Source organism: Onychostoma macrolepis, chromosome 04, assembly GCF_012432095.1.
Source record: "Onychostoma macrolepis isolate SWU-2019 chromosome 04, ASM1243209v1, whole genome shotgun sequence".
NCBI classification, from domain to species: domain Eukaryota; kingdom Metazoa; phylum Chordata; class Actinopteri; order Cypriniformes; family Cyprinidae; genus Onychostoma; species Onychostoma macrolepis.
Genome location: NC_081158.1, coordinates 23,058,990 through 23,074,880, shown reverse-complemented (window position 1 = coordinate 23,074,880; position 15,891 = coordinate 23,058,990). Strand labels below are relative to the sequence as shown.

General features: G+C 36.6%; 1 protein-coding gene across 1 annotated transcript in view; it reads right to left on the bottom strand.

Annotated features, from left to right (window-relative positions):
- pparaa (peroxisome proliferator-activated receptor alpha a) overlaps window positions 1–14,697 on the bottom strand; it is a 29,990-nt gene extending 15,293 nt beyond the window's left edge. Inside the window, 2 exon segments of the mRNA XM_058773455.1 lie at window positions 8,870–8,960; window positions 14,259–14,697. The gene's annotated coding sequence lies outside the window, so the exon portion shown is untranslated.
- Window positions 14,698–15,891: the final 1,194 nt, after the last annotated feature.

Genomic DNA, 15,891 nt, shown 5'->3' with positions numbered 1-15,891 from the left:
CAAATATTTTATAAAAAAATATCAATATTTTTGTATTTTTATGTAAATATTTATACAAATTTTATCTTTATATCTTATATACAGCTGTCTCAAGTAAATTTATTTGAACTTTTATTTAAATAAATACTTTACTAAAATGTACTTTTAATTTCATTTAATGAATATTTTTATAATTGTGTAAATAATTATGCAAATATTTCAAATTTACTTTTATTTATTTAAATGTAGTTTTAGATTATTTTTAGTAGAAACATGACTATTTATTTAGCTTGATTTATTTCATTTTGCAGTGCAAGAAGCCAGCCATTGACAGTAAACAAGATTACGCATGTACCATGCGTTTGAGTGAGGCTACATTTGTGTACCTACAGTAATTGTGTATTAGGGTGCGAGACAGAGAGCGATAAGCTGAAGCTACTATATTTATTCAGTGTAAACCCAGACACTCACATGGGCACACATACGCATGACTTGAGCCTCATGACAACGAGTGAGAGCCAAGCGAAGTGTAGGATAGACGCCAGTTTCTGCTGTAATGGAAATGTGCCCATGGAGACCGGCTGAGCCATTAACCAGCAAAACCAAACCTCACAGACGCTTCCAAACTACAATCAATTCTACACAAATATCTCAACGGATGCATAAGATTCAACACCTCCTTGTTCATAACAGATGTTATATAAATTGATGAGTGCAGATTACAAAACAAGAGTCGAACAATAACACAGAATCCTCAATGAGTCCTATTAAACAAACAGAACAAGACTGAGTCAGGCTGTGCAAAAATTGATATTTTTTTCATATTTTGCTGTAAAGAAAAATAATCAAAATATCCTTAAAACAAGATAAATCTGCATATGGTATCAAAATAACAACACATAAAAACACATAAAAAATTCTCAATCAAAATACATCTCTTGTGTCATTCAGCTTGTCAAGTAAATGTATCTTGTTTTAATTAAGATTAGAAATTGTTCCTGAAAAACTGCTTGGTAATAACATAATTTTTGCAGTGCAAGGTTTGCGTGTTTCTCATTCTGGCTAGAGAAGGACACACGCTCATAGCCTACGTGCTGAAGAGGAGGAGGCCTGTTGTGGAGGGTCACAGCTGACAGGACTGGGAAACCAATACAGGCTGATTTACCCCCTCCTTCCTGGTTGATCTTCACCGACTGTCTGGTCTGACCGTGTAGTAACAATACAGTAGTCCCAAGGGGTAGTTTAGAGCCACAAGAAGACAATGAATGTCAACATACTTAATCCTCTCTCAAAAACTTAGTACAAACAGGCCATACTGATCATGTGTTCCCCATCATTACTTCAGAACCAGCCTTGGACTCGCTGCGCAAGACAACAGACGTAAAGCAAACACATCTGTGTAGAAATTTCCACTGCATCAGCCAACTACCAATGACCAAGCAGAATCTCTACCCACCGGACAGAAACAACAGAATTGAAGTATAAAGATTAATCTGTGACCACAGACCACGTGTGAGTTTATTTTTGAAAGAAATACTGATTCAGCGTATGATAAAATGCACGTCTTCCTAGCAGCATGTGCAACGGATAAATCTCTCCAGTTTGGATGTGGGTCAAAACCACTTGGCAAAAATAAAGACAAGTCTATTTGCTCAGTGTCGGTGAAAGGTCAATGACATGACTTTTTATTTTTTTTGGATCTACTGATTATTCAAGATGCATTAAAATGCATTAAAGCACAACTTAAACACTTACATTTTAATATTTTTGGTGGGTAAAAAGTATAATTACAACTTATCCTGATATCATAAAGAAGAAATAAATCTTTATGAAAATAATTGAACTTAAATTCTTAAAAATTATTTGCATTTATTTATTACTAATTAAATAATTATTTATTTATTTATTTATTAAATAATAATAATAGTTGTTGTTGTTGTTATTATTATTGTAAGGTTGTAAAATCTAACATGGTACGACTCTCCAAAATCGTAATTATGTTTCTGAATTAATAAAAACAACAACAAAACCTTGAAAAATATATTTAAAAATCTTTTTGAAAATAATGATCAAAATGTATACACTCGCATGCATAAAGAGTGTAACGGAATTAGTTTTCTTAAAAATGCTAAAAAGCTTTTCAAAACGTAAATAATAAAAATGTCTTTAAAACTAAATGTTTAAAATCACTCGTTTGCCACTGATTAAAATATAGATACAAAAAAGCAGCACAAAAACAATTGGTGTCAAAACATATCCTTGCATAAAAGAGAACTACTTCACCTTTCACAATGGCTGTGAGGCTTTGTTTAAAGTGCACAGCACAATTACAAACCGGGTTCGAATCATCACCTAAGCGCAGAGCAAAGCAGAATGAAATCAGTGCTTACCAGATCACGATTCACGATTCTGCTCTGCCAGCTGCCAATAAATACACGCACCCCTTTCAGGACCAAAGTCCGAATCCGCACACACACACACCCTGCATGCCTGCTTCTCTCCGTTCAGAAGTTGGGCTGGCGTTACAGCAACAAACAGACGCCGCAGTGAGCTGAATGCATCAGATAAGAGAACCTTAATATCTGGATGGATACATTTATAGCCTAATCAAAACCGCTGGGATTTCAACAATAGAACAGGAATGTCTTCATTCCACACGCCCAGGAAACATCCTGTCTGTTTAGTACATTCAGCCTACAGAGAGACAGCTCAGTATTAAGTCAAGGCAGACGGCTTCATATGGACTATGAAATGCAAACATGGGGCAACTGAAGCAGGTGCATCCATGTAGGCCAGATGTTTTTCTATCATTTAACCTGCTGATACAGTCATGGACAAAATCTGTGTCTGTGTTACGACAAACTAAACATGACAATCATGACTTCATAAATCTGCATTAATCTAATCTTACAGATGATATATGATAATCAAAAGTGTTTCACAAAGCCAATATGGCGAAAGAAACTTGGCCACAGAGATAAGATAACGAAACAGGCTATAAAATTACTTAATTTTAAGGGAGCAACTTTCAAAGATGCCTAAAAGTGTATTAGGGCTCCTGTATACACACACTATATTATGAATCAGATTTCTAAGATGGATCAAATGACTAAAGTAAAATGTGAATATCACATTATTTAAAATATAATTTAGCTGTTCATAAACTGACAAACCTCAAACCTCATCTCGAATGAGACTCTCAGAGCCCACGCAATGGCGTACTGGGAAAAACGTAACAGGAGCGAATGGACAAGCCCATGTGGCCCTGTATAGTCACTGATATGTGGGCAACAAAAGCTGTGCTAAACACCGCCGGTTTCTCATTTAGTTGCACATCAGAGAATTATCAATGAATGAATTCTTCAAGATGAGGGGCAGTGAGCAAGTGGGACTAACTTAAGTAAAAGATGTTAAAAAGGGGGTCGCATATCCGTTTCTAGAAATAAAATAAACAGTATCTGAAATAAAACAAGATATATAAACAACAACTTTTTACTGGAAAACTACCTGAAATCTACATTTTACTAAACATTAACTAAAGTTAAAAATAGGGCTGTCGATTGATTAAAATCTTTAATCTAGTGAATTACACAATATTAGATTAGATGAATGAATCACACATCAGATTTGGCTGAGATATTACCCACAAAAGATAAATTTAAAGCCATTATTGTGTTACATGTGAAAATAATGAAATACATATTTTAAAAAAGTAGCTTTAGAAAGTTTTTTTTCTTCTATTTTTCCTTCTTCGTTTTATTTTTATTTTTGGGTGAGCTATCGCTTTATTTTTTATTATTGATATGGATTTTTTTCCCCTGATTTTTTATTAATATGAGATAATTTTTTACTATTATTTAGGCTACTCTTTATGAAAGGGCCATTGAATCATTGATTCACCCGATTAGTTCAACTTTTGAAATTGTGCGTTGCTTGGAGAAGCACAACAGCTCTGCTGTGGCTTTAATAGGTAATATTTGTGTTAGCAAAAACAGACAATATTGTGTCTAAAATATACCAGTATTAAAGGTGCTGTATGTAGGATTGACACCTAGCGGTTGAACTAGGTATTGTGGTCCAAATTCAAAATATTGGAGACGTTTTTTTTCACTCGGCCCCTCCTCCTCAGACTTGACGCACAGGCAGGTTGCCAGATTAACGACAGCAACAGGAACGAGCGCACACGCTGATGAATGAAATTAAATAAACTGCGTTTTCCGCCAACTGGCAACCGAGGTGCCGAAATACAATCGGGTAAACTGGCAGTGGGCGGGTTTCACAAACCATAACAAACACAGACATTCCGGACCGGTGTTCTGAAGATTTGTGCTACCTCCCATTAAAAAGATAGGTAGCACAAATCGATAGCGAAAAATGCTACCTATCAGATTGTGCTACCAGCATCTTATTCATGTGGTTTGAGGCTTTTTTTAATGTCCATACCTACCCCTACCCTAAACTTACCCTTAAAACAATGCAAATATATTATTTGTAGCACAATCTGATAGGTAGCATGTTTTGTCGGTACACCAGAATGCACATTTTCAAAGGAGAATAACTGACTGTAGCATTGTTTTTCAGATAAACAAGTATGTTAACTTAGCAGGTTTCTTAAATATCTGCAAACATATTATGGTATTTTTATGCTTTAGTAGAGTCAAAATCCTACATACAGCACCTTTAATTTCTTTTTTATTGGACTGTTGTATAAAATCAGTATCACATTCCCCTCGTGCTATTTGGGAAAAAACAGCACTTGTGTGATATTGCTTAACTATATCATAAATATAAATATGAGACAAAGACTCTTCAATCAATAAAATTCAATCTCTTGAATTTTAAGGGTATATATCTGCATTCTAAAGGCTACATCAGGCTTGCCCTGCATTATGTTCTTCACCAATCATCTCTGTGTGTGTGTGTGTGTGTGTGTATGTATATATATATATATATATATATATATATATATTCATATAATATGAATACAAACTATAGTAGTATAGCAATGGTACTAAAAAAAACAGTTGCACAGGTCTTACAAAAACTCAAATTTTCTAGTCAAATGTACCGTGTAACTGACATATTCCTCATAAAATCCTTTAAATTTACAAACTGTAATTGAAAATGAAGGCAATATTTTTATAACAAACATTAAATTTGACTGGTAAATATTATATTAAATGTAATACTAAAGCACTTTTATGTTCTTGGTCCTTAAATAGTTACAAAGGTTAAACCAAGGTAACTTGCAAACTACTTGATATTTTCGACGGCTAAGTGTGAGATTCATTCCTTCATTCATAGTTACATTAGAATTTTGAATTCTAAATTCTAAATAAAATTGAACTCCATTTATTATTCTGTTCTAAATTGAATACTAAATAACAGAATTCAACTGAGTTTAACTATTATAAGAGTATTTTTTTAATGATATTATAAATGATACACGAATGTGCATAATTATGTTAGTTAAAATCACATTAACTTTAGTGTGCAAAGTTATATAGCAAAGCATATATAGATTAAAAAAAAACTGAATCGGCAAGCTTTAAAGATCGACCGAGTGCATGTAACTTAAGCGTATACCACAGACGCTGTAAAGTTTCGCTTTGATTGCAGCAAGAGTTTAAATCTTGATAAACTATAGCAAACGCATGTACTATTCTTTACAGAGTATGTGATAAGACTCTCGCTGTGAAAATAGCACAGACATGTGTTCTTATGTGAATGTTTACTTTGCTCCAGTTAAAAGCCTACGATTACAGTAATTACGGCCATAAAACCGGATAAAACATGATCATAATGTTACACAAGCGCTTTGTTTACAAGAGCTGCGCGTCTACCTCCCAATCCCAGGCCGCCATGCAGGCAGGAATAAAACACACGGGCTCTGTGACACTGCCAACACTCAGCTCGGTGGTGCGAGGGAGGCTGTAGTACTCCTCAAACGTCCTATTTAAAATTCACCGCAGCCACTGCTGTCAAACCGCTCTGACAGCAGTCGAGCTCGCTCGTTCCGGATGCGACAGCGCACACCTCCTGACACACCTATGGATTCGGCCAATCGGCGCAGGCTTTTAGACGGAAAGCCACGCCCACCGATTTAAGGTCGCGTTGCTGGGCAACAGATCTTAATGAGATGATGGTATTATTTTATGCCCCTGAATAATATCTCGCCATGTTACTTACCGTAATACAAGTCATTATAAAATAATTAATATTACGTATGTTGTCTTAAAGTCTGTTTAGTTACCTATTCATATAGCGCCCTATTCAGTATTTTAAGAGATAATACAATGTCACAATAACGTACCTTTGCTGCCACCTACCTGTATGTGTATTGGACATAACATTATAAATCTATTTTAATGGTTTTTACTATGGTCTACTATGTACCTTCATTTAAATTATTCATTTGGTACAATACACTTATTGTGTACATATATGTTTTTACATTGTACTTATATTTAAAAATACCTTTTTTATGTAATTACATCTGTAATTAATTTATGTTGTTGCATTTGTAACTACGCTATTGTCTGTTGTCATAAATACTATTTTTAGTATTTATTTATTTATTTTTTAGTTTCTGAAAACCTCTGGCCTAATGCCACTGTAGGATAAAACGGCCAGATTTTCTAATGTTTTTATTCATTCATTAACATTTGTAGGTCATTTTATGTATTATAATTCATTTAAAACCCATCCGCACTGATATTACAGTTTTATTGCACAGAGGCTTATTATTGTAATAGTGTGTGTTTAAAAAAAAAAAAAAAGCTCTTGAGGACTTAAAAGGAAAAACTGGTGCGGTCTCAAGCGAATAATATTAAACCCTTATCCTCTGTAATGTGCATAACAAAGTAGTTTAGTAAGACTAACGGTGCTGCACTCCCCCAGGTAATGCTGACATAATAAGAATGCACACCACCTGTTTCCAAAGAAACAAAACTTTTTCAAGGTGACATGGCCGTCACATTCTGTCCACCCTTGCTGCTATTCCTCTCCTGTGAGTGCCAGTCTAGGGGCGCTCCTGTGGAGATCTGCCAGGCAGTGCCCATAAATTGTGCAGCAGTGAAAGGTCAGCCTGCCTACAGCACTGTAGTTGTTAACATCGGCTAATGGCCGTCTGGAGCCATGGCCATGTTTTATTTACAATACAAGCTACCCTGGCAGAAGCACTCTGTCTGCCTCTGCACTACATCTTTAATAACAAACAAACGAAATAACACAAGGCCGTATAGTTTACTCACATCCTTGTGAAGGAAATACTCTACATTTAATGTGGATCTGTCACTGAATGACAGAAATTGTAATCTTAAAGAGAAATATCACTTCAAATTAAAATTTGTAATTTCACCTTCATGTTATTCCGAAGAAATACAACTTCCTTCTAAAGAACACAAAAGAGAAATCTGGAAGAATATTGTCCACTCTATCAGAATTTTCATTTTTGAGTGAACTATTCCTTCCTCATTTATTACGAGATTATTTTGCCTTTTTACATTATGAACGTCAATATCATGCTTGAGGCAAAGAATAAAAAAAAACAAGCAATCTTTGAAATATCAAACTGTTTTATTCCCGTTTAAAGTATTACACACCTGTGCTGTATCCTCATGCAGCTATAAATGGTAAGATCATCATAATTAGAATCTTGGGAAACTAAAACATTTAAGAAGCGAAAGGAAATCACTCTTCAAAGAGTGGATGAACTGTGTCTGGTGATGTTTTGCTGCCCTTCAGGGAAGGCAGTAGGTTGTATAGTTATCTCCTGATGGGGCAAAAACACAACCCTGAAACCACACAACCTACTACCTCACCCTGTACGAACATCATTGCTGAATATTCCACAACAACAAAACGACACATTTTTACCTTTTGAATTCTAATCATTAATGCAGTATATTTTTTTATTAGTATAGAAATTTATATAGAAATTGTTTTGAAGTTTTACTGTTCTTGTTAGCTTTGAACCCACCTACATGCTTCTGAATTCCTTAGTTTAGTCTTTTGTTTCTTCCACAAATATTGACTACATTGATTTTTGTTCAATCAAAATCAGTCATGACTGTAATGTCCTAACTGAAGACTTTGCTATTTAATGAAAAGAAATAAGCCCTTAAATATGCCCCACTCAAACCTTCTATTTCAGAAGAAAATATGCCAATACAAGAAAGATGAGAGATTTCAAGGATGTTTCAGAATAAATGATGTTCAACAGTATCAGTCTCTTGTAAAATTTGTCATTTTTTTTAATTGCCATGCTATCGTCACTCTCTGCGTATACTGTCCTCTTTATGGATTCACGTGAATGCTTGACCAACATGTGATGCAGCAAAATCAAAGCTGCATTACTGCATTTCTAACACAAATTTCAGAAGTGTTTTTTTGGTAACGCTGACAGTATGGCATGAACCATGTTTTTAAATTATTTTATTGTAAATATCTGATAAACATTTAAGACTGCATCAAGCATACCTTAGATAAACACATTAATGCTGGAACCTGGAAGTGTAATTTTTTCTTTCCTGTTGACGTCCTCCATGTGACATGTTCTGAAGCGATGGCACTACGGTCACTTCGGGAAAGACAGTAAGTTGTATAGTTATCTGACAGCAAGGGTTAAACCCTCAAACTATACAACCTACTACCTCACCCCAAACGACAGTCTCTCTCTTCCTCTTCCTGCAACAGCTGCTTCCATTTCCTGTTTTACCTTCTCTAACAAAATGCCTAATGACTGCACAGTATCACAAATCACATGACAGTAACAGACAGCATTAGGTATCACAGATACCTAATATGTGAAATGAAGTGTAAATTTGTGGGCTAAAACTGTTTTTCATACAACACTCTTTGCTGTGCACCAAATACAGCCCCCTATCACCTCTATCTCCAAAGCTTCAGTCAGGGATCCTTCAAAATCATCAAGGTCACCAACATGACAAAGGTAGACAGTCACCTTCTGGGTTTGCCATCTGTGAAAGAATGAGAGAGAGAGGATTATTGAGGCACGAAATTCTCACACTCAAGTTAGTACATCAGCTCCATGTCCTGTTTGACTTGTGTCATCTGTTGTGCTGTATGTCTGTCTACTGTTGACCCTGACAGTATACAGGGGTGCATGAGCGGATTAGGACGGGTGTGTGTGTGGTCAGACCGGCAGGGTTCAGCGTGAGTGAGTAAGGCTGTGGGCAGCAGTGTGGTTTACCTCAGACAAGGAGGAGGCTCACACACACATTGCTGACTCACACAGGCCACGAACCTCACAGGGGTGAGTGGTTACACACACATATTTTCAGGTTAAGATATTAGGATAAAAGATATTCGTTACCCTTTCACAATTCGTTTTCTTGTTATAAGCATAAACTATATTTGAAATTAAAAAATACCTGAAAATAAATTTGTCAACAAGAAAAATAGTAAATGGTAATACATACACACACACACACACTCACATATATGTATACATATATATATATAGGATTATTACAAATTTCAAACAAAAGAAAAAATAAATGTAAAATGAAGAGATAATATTGAAAAAAATATGTTTGTGTTTGCAACAATAATTGCATGAATCTTGGTATAGACAATCAGATTTTCTTTCGATTAAAACTCTAGATGCACTTTAGATCATCTCAAGTTCAAGTTCATGCAGCTCAAGTGCTGCTGTCATTAAAGCAAAAGGTGGACAAACCAAATACTAAAACAATTTTATATTAATGTCATATTTCTCAACTTCTTACCCAAAGTATGATAACATATTGTGTTAACATGACAATATATTTTGTAATGTGACATTTTCTATTAAATAAAACGTAACCATAAAAGTACTTTTACTAGTGTCATCAAACATTTCTAACACATCACCCTTCATCTAAAGCAGGTCCATTTACAGCAGAGCTGGGATCGTACTCCAAAAGAGACAGAGATGCACAGAAATGATGTGAGATCAGATGATACTTTCACTCAGAATCAATCCATTAAAATTGTTGTTATTCTGAAACTCCATACACCGAGTCGATTTCTGAACACTGTTTCCTAAAAGCAATGATTTATTGAGTGGTTTCAAATATATTTCTCTAAACCACCCAAGCAATTTGCACTCATTTGATTACTAGCGTCTTAAGAACATCAGCAGAGTATTAGAAACATTGCTACTGATAAAAGCAGTCAGGTTGTAGTTTACATTAGTGGTGAAACAAACCATAGATCGTTACGCTCTTGAATTACTGGAACTTTTAAGAGCTGGTGGAGTAGCTAACAGCCATAAGGTGGCGCTGATGCCATATTCCCTCAGTTTTTCACCCTTCAGTGACAATAGGCCCATTATACAGAAAGGCTGCTAAACATAGCGATTCTTATTTCCTTTAATCATCGTTTGACTTTTAGGTGTACAACTCATTTACACTTTGTTTATATCCCTATTTGTGCAGTGTCAATACTGCAGGTACAAACAAGTTACACGACAAAGAAACCTGTCGCACGGTCTTTGAAGCAACATTTTGTGTTACATGATTTAAGAACTGTTGATTGACAGAATAAAGCTTTGGCTGTTTTATCGCTCCCGAAGCAAAGCCATCTTCTGTGTTTGTATTATATGTTTGTTCAAACAAAATCAGTGAAAGAAAAAAAGAAAGAAAAAAAGACCTCATGTGACTTGCCGGAGGGGGAGAGATATCCCAGACTGATTACAACAGAGCGTGAATACAATGTCTGTAATGGACTTTGAGCTTGAACTTTAAACCGCAGATTAAACGAGTGATCGGTATCATAATATTATTCTGCTTTGTCTGGGCAGGCGTTTATGAAGAATTGAGCTAAACATTTCGTTCTGATAGAAAAACCTAAATGCAGGGAATATACATTATACACCAACACAATCACACAACAGCACACAAGCCTTTGCTAAAACTGCAAGCGGCTCTTGGTCTCAAGACTTGCCCATGACATCATCTTAGTGTTGAACAATTACTCAGCTCCACCCCACCTTTTGTCACCTGCCAATCATGTCTGGCTCCTATTGTGTCCTTGGGAAACAAGTTAGTTGAGAACTTCTATCCCCAAATGACCCCACAGTCCTCCACTCCTTTCCCTTTTAACTTCACTATAGAGTCTATAGGAGTGTACTGGCTTAGGATCTTTATTATACAGAAATGTAGAAAAAACGTGCCTGTCTACTTCTGCAATCATAAGCAATAATTAAAAACATGTGTAGTGGATAAAAAAAATCATAATAGTTTATTTAGAGTTATGCATACAGATTCATTTAAAAACATTTTCGTATTATGCTGTCTTTTTTTTTTTTACTATGTAATGTGTAAATTCTCTACACTTTGCTGTGAGTCTGCCATAACATACAGACATTAATGAATGAAATATAAATGTAAAATATGAAAAACACCAAAAAAAGGATAAATTTATCTTTCATCTATCTTCGTTTTAAAAAGAAATAGATCAAACGGTAACACAAAAATATGAGCAATACTGCAAACAATATTTCTAATATTTAGAAGACGTTTGTGTCCATGAAAATCATAAAAAATATCTAATCTAAATCTCTAAAACACGGTAAGAACTTTTTAAAGTTATTTAGTTTAATCCTGATGTTAAAGCATAATCGTTTTCAGATTAAGTTGACTACTGATAATGAAACGCAAATGTTCTCTGAGAAAAAAACACGTTTAAATGGTTAAAACATTTTAAAATACTGAAGACAAACATTCCGATATGCGAAGGGTCCGTCAGCTTTTTGCTGTTATTTGTTGTATTTGTATAATTGTATTTGCCTCCAAACTTCTACCAAAAAAAAAAAGATGTGCGATTTAATAATACACATTCATACTGCATTTGGACCATTACACAATTTGAAATATTTAAAAATACACAAACTAATATTCAACAAATAACATAACCTGGCTTGAGACATCTCACAATATCATATATGTAAAGTAATTCATGAATTCATTTCATAAGTATTGCCTTTTTAGTGCAAATCATGTTAAGCTGTTCAATTCCATACAGCCATCAGAAAAAAAAAAAATCATAAAATGACTTTAAAAAAAAAACATACGCAAATATTTAAGTGAAATTTATTATAATCTATGAGGCTTTTAATTGTTTTGATCGCTTTGTCACATCCTTCATTAAATTCCACCCTTGGAACTTCACCCGAAATTAACTAATTATCAATTCACAGTGTGTAGCTGTTAAAATACACCTCGAAACAGAATGAAGGAGACATCTTTAGTCTAGACTGTGTGTGTGTGAGAGTACACAAGTATCTTTTGAAAGGGGTGGGGGTGGGGGGGTCTACACCCTTAACTATTACAGACACACACACTGAGGCGTGGGAACTCTATTCAGGGCTGAATCAGAGGTCTATTATGGAGCACATGGCTGCAAGTGTGTCTGGGTGTGTGTGAGAGAGTGTGTGTACGTCTGTACGTGACAGCGAGGGCGGGTGTCTCAGTTAGTGCACACATGCTCGCTGCTTTTCGGCATATCTGGGAATGCCTCGCCACAGTTTTACATACATGCAATTCTATTTTCATGACAAAATTTTTGAAAAAAAGATCCCAGAAAATCCTTAAAACTATAAATAAATAAATAACGCAACAAAATTTACGATGCAAGCTACTCAGCATTTGTGTCAAAACCATGAATATTTTCATACAAAAAAAAAAAAAAGAAAAGAAAAAATCTTTGGTACAAATGAGAAAAAGTGGTACGTTTATCTTGAAAATCTCCGTTCCTATGCCAACCCCCCTCTTCTTTCTTTAGATGATGCCACCTGCTCTGTTCTTTACACTATACATCATCTCTGGAACACTTCATTCACAACCAAAAAAGGGGTGGGGGAGGGCACTGCCAACCAACGTGCATTTTCTGTGCCAACACACTTCATCAGCACTGCCCCTGGTGTTCTCACTCGTACTACTAAACAGCCTGCTATGAGCCAAAATCATTCGTTTGAGCGAAGAAACAACTGTTTACTTTTATGCCTGTAAATTCTACATGATATGAACTGATCAAACACAATGCTATTTTATGTAAATGGTTCTTAAATATCACACAGGGGTCAGCTGGTAAATTCTGATTTGGTAAATGCGATTTTACCTATAAATTATTTACTTTTAAGAAAGCCATAAGAGAGTTTTTACGTGTGTGTGTGTGTGTGTGTGTGTGTGTGTGAGAGAGAGAGAGAGGCAGTGTGTGTGTGTGTGTGTGTGTGTGTGTGAGAGTGTGTGTGAGACAGAAAAAAGAACACTGGGGTGGTCATTTATTTTCTAAAAAAGAAAAATTCAAAAGACATCTTTACGTAATATGTATTTCTTAAATAAAAGAGTTAAAATAATACATAAATCGTTCAGATTGAGCAAATGCCTTCTTTATAAAAACAACTAATATGTATATTCATAGGTTAAAATTTGTATAAATCGCAGAAATTGTTCTCTGCTGATTTCAAATGAAATACGGTCATGTTCGATCAATTTAAATATGTGTACATTTAAACAATGATATATTTGAGTCAAAATGACATGAATGAGAGTTGAATTTTACATTTACATCAAAACTATTGAAATAAAGCAACCTAAAAAAAAGCTACAGAAAAAATAAAATCCGAGAACAACTCTAATTGAAACATTTACATGATTAACACAAAGTACTGTCACGTATATTCGAGTTTTAAGGCATAACTGCGCAAACTAATCTCAGAAGTGGCATATATTATGCTTCTGTCCATAAGCGTCCATGTTACAATTCAATAATATTATGAAAACGATAAAAAATATTAATCGCAATGAACAGTTCGTAAGATAAATGACAATACAACATGATAATCAAACACAAGGCCCAAATAGCTGATGTCCATTCACTACATTGATGTGTTCCAGTAAACACACACCAAAAGCATCAGAAAATAACAGGGTTAATTCGTAAAAACCTTTTTCTGATAACATGATTTAAAACTCTCACTCACAAAAACATTAACCCCAAAACTATGCACAGTGGAAGGTCGACTTCCTCACTACAGAGGCACATCATATTTGTTGGGCGCTGATATGAACTGCCTTTACATACCCCCTACGCCATTTTCTTCAGGAATTGTACTGTTTATAAAACGCTTTTTTTCGTATAAACCATAAAACCATAACAGGAATATTTCACACACATTCTAAAGACACAAAAATCAAGAAATACATCAGAGAAACGAAAAACAAACGAAATATGTCCAAATACCACATAAAACTCAAATATTCGCAACTTACCCGATAACATTGACATGTGCCTGTAGATAGAAACATTCCAGGACAAGTGCTGAAGGCCTTTTCTACTCACTTCACCAGCCCTGTGTTGAAGGAGAGTGAGAGAGAGAGAGACAGAGAGAGAAGGAGAAGAAGAGGCAGTGAGCTTTCCACAGCAGGCACAAGGACCGAAGGAGGTAGGCCGGGGGGCCAAGCCAATCCTCCCACCCCAGCTGCGTGTCTCCAGCGCTCGGCTACCCGTCTGCCTGCGGTCCCTTGGTCCGGGACGACTGGGCTCTGGCCACAATAGCAACCCGAGACGCGTGTGTCGGTCCGTCTTGCAGTTAACAAGTCTTTGAATGAGGAATGTTAGCAAACAGACAAACAGAGTGTCCGCTGCATGTTAATGTCCCAGCCAGTCCGATCGCAGCGTTGGCCCAGGCGTATGAATAATTCAGGAGCTTGAAACCGAGCCCCCTCCCCTTTTTACCCCCCCCATGACTGAAATGCCTTCAGTGGCTGAAGAGCGCCAGAGGAGTGAGAGAGTGTTGTGAGAGAGATAGAGAAGAAAAGTATTTCAAATCTTAGCTTCAAACATTTCTATTCAGCCGAACGTGCACAACAGCACGAGCACACGGTCGCCACAAACTTCTTGCATTTCATCGTGCAACATATTTCTTTCTTACGATCGAAGGCATCTTTCACTCATTGCCTTTTTATGTCTTTTGTTTGGAATTGGCACCTGTCCCAGAAAAAGCTCCGACACCGCACCGCCCTCCCGCTCTCCTTTCAGAGAGAGGGAAAGAGAGCGAGAAAGAAGAACTGTATGTGTGTGTATGAGAGAGGGAGGGCAAAAGAGAGAGAGAGAGAGAGAGGTGGTGCTAAAGTGATAGAAATCCAGGCGCCTCCCTTCTCCGAGACACGCAACAAGCAGGGAGAATACAGCCATTTTCAAAGCTCAGCAACGGAAAGGATCCGTTAACCCCTGGCGAGGATGAGAAATGCCACACACCTCCGGATGCTGTAAATGCTCCGATCGAAAGCGTCTCGAGGTGATGAAAATGCAGAAGAACACACCGCCAAGGTTTAGAGAAGTGGTGGAAAAGACGCACTGGAAAAACTGAAGTGGCAGAGAAGCAGCTTGAGCCAATCGGTTGTGCTACAGGGTTAAAATCCTGTGAGTAGTAGAAATCCCTCCTTCTCTTGGCACAGACTGGGTGAAGGGGAGGAGACTGAACTGTGGAAACAGCGGTAGAGGCTTTTTTTTCATTTCTATCTGCACAGAGAGAGAGAGAGAGAGAGAGAGAGAGGAATTAGAGAAGAGGAGAGGAGAGAGGGAAAACTGAAGTGGAGGGAAAAAAGTTGATGATGAAACCGAGAGGCAGTGGAGTACGTGAGCAATCTTTTTTTTTTTTTTTGAATCACCGCTCCAGCCAGTGAGCGAGAGCTCAAGTAGGGAGGGAGGGAGGGAGGGCTGAAGAGAGGAGGGAAGCGTGACACAGACTCCGGTTCACCCGGAGAGTGCACACAAACATACGCTCACACCCGTTACGAACCATTCAAACACAATTTACCAAACGCGCAGGCGCTCCGCCGCCAAGACCAAACTCGATCCTTGAAGCTGTCCTCTGGCTCGAAAGCACTGAATAGCTATACA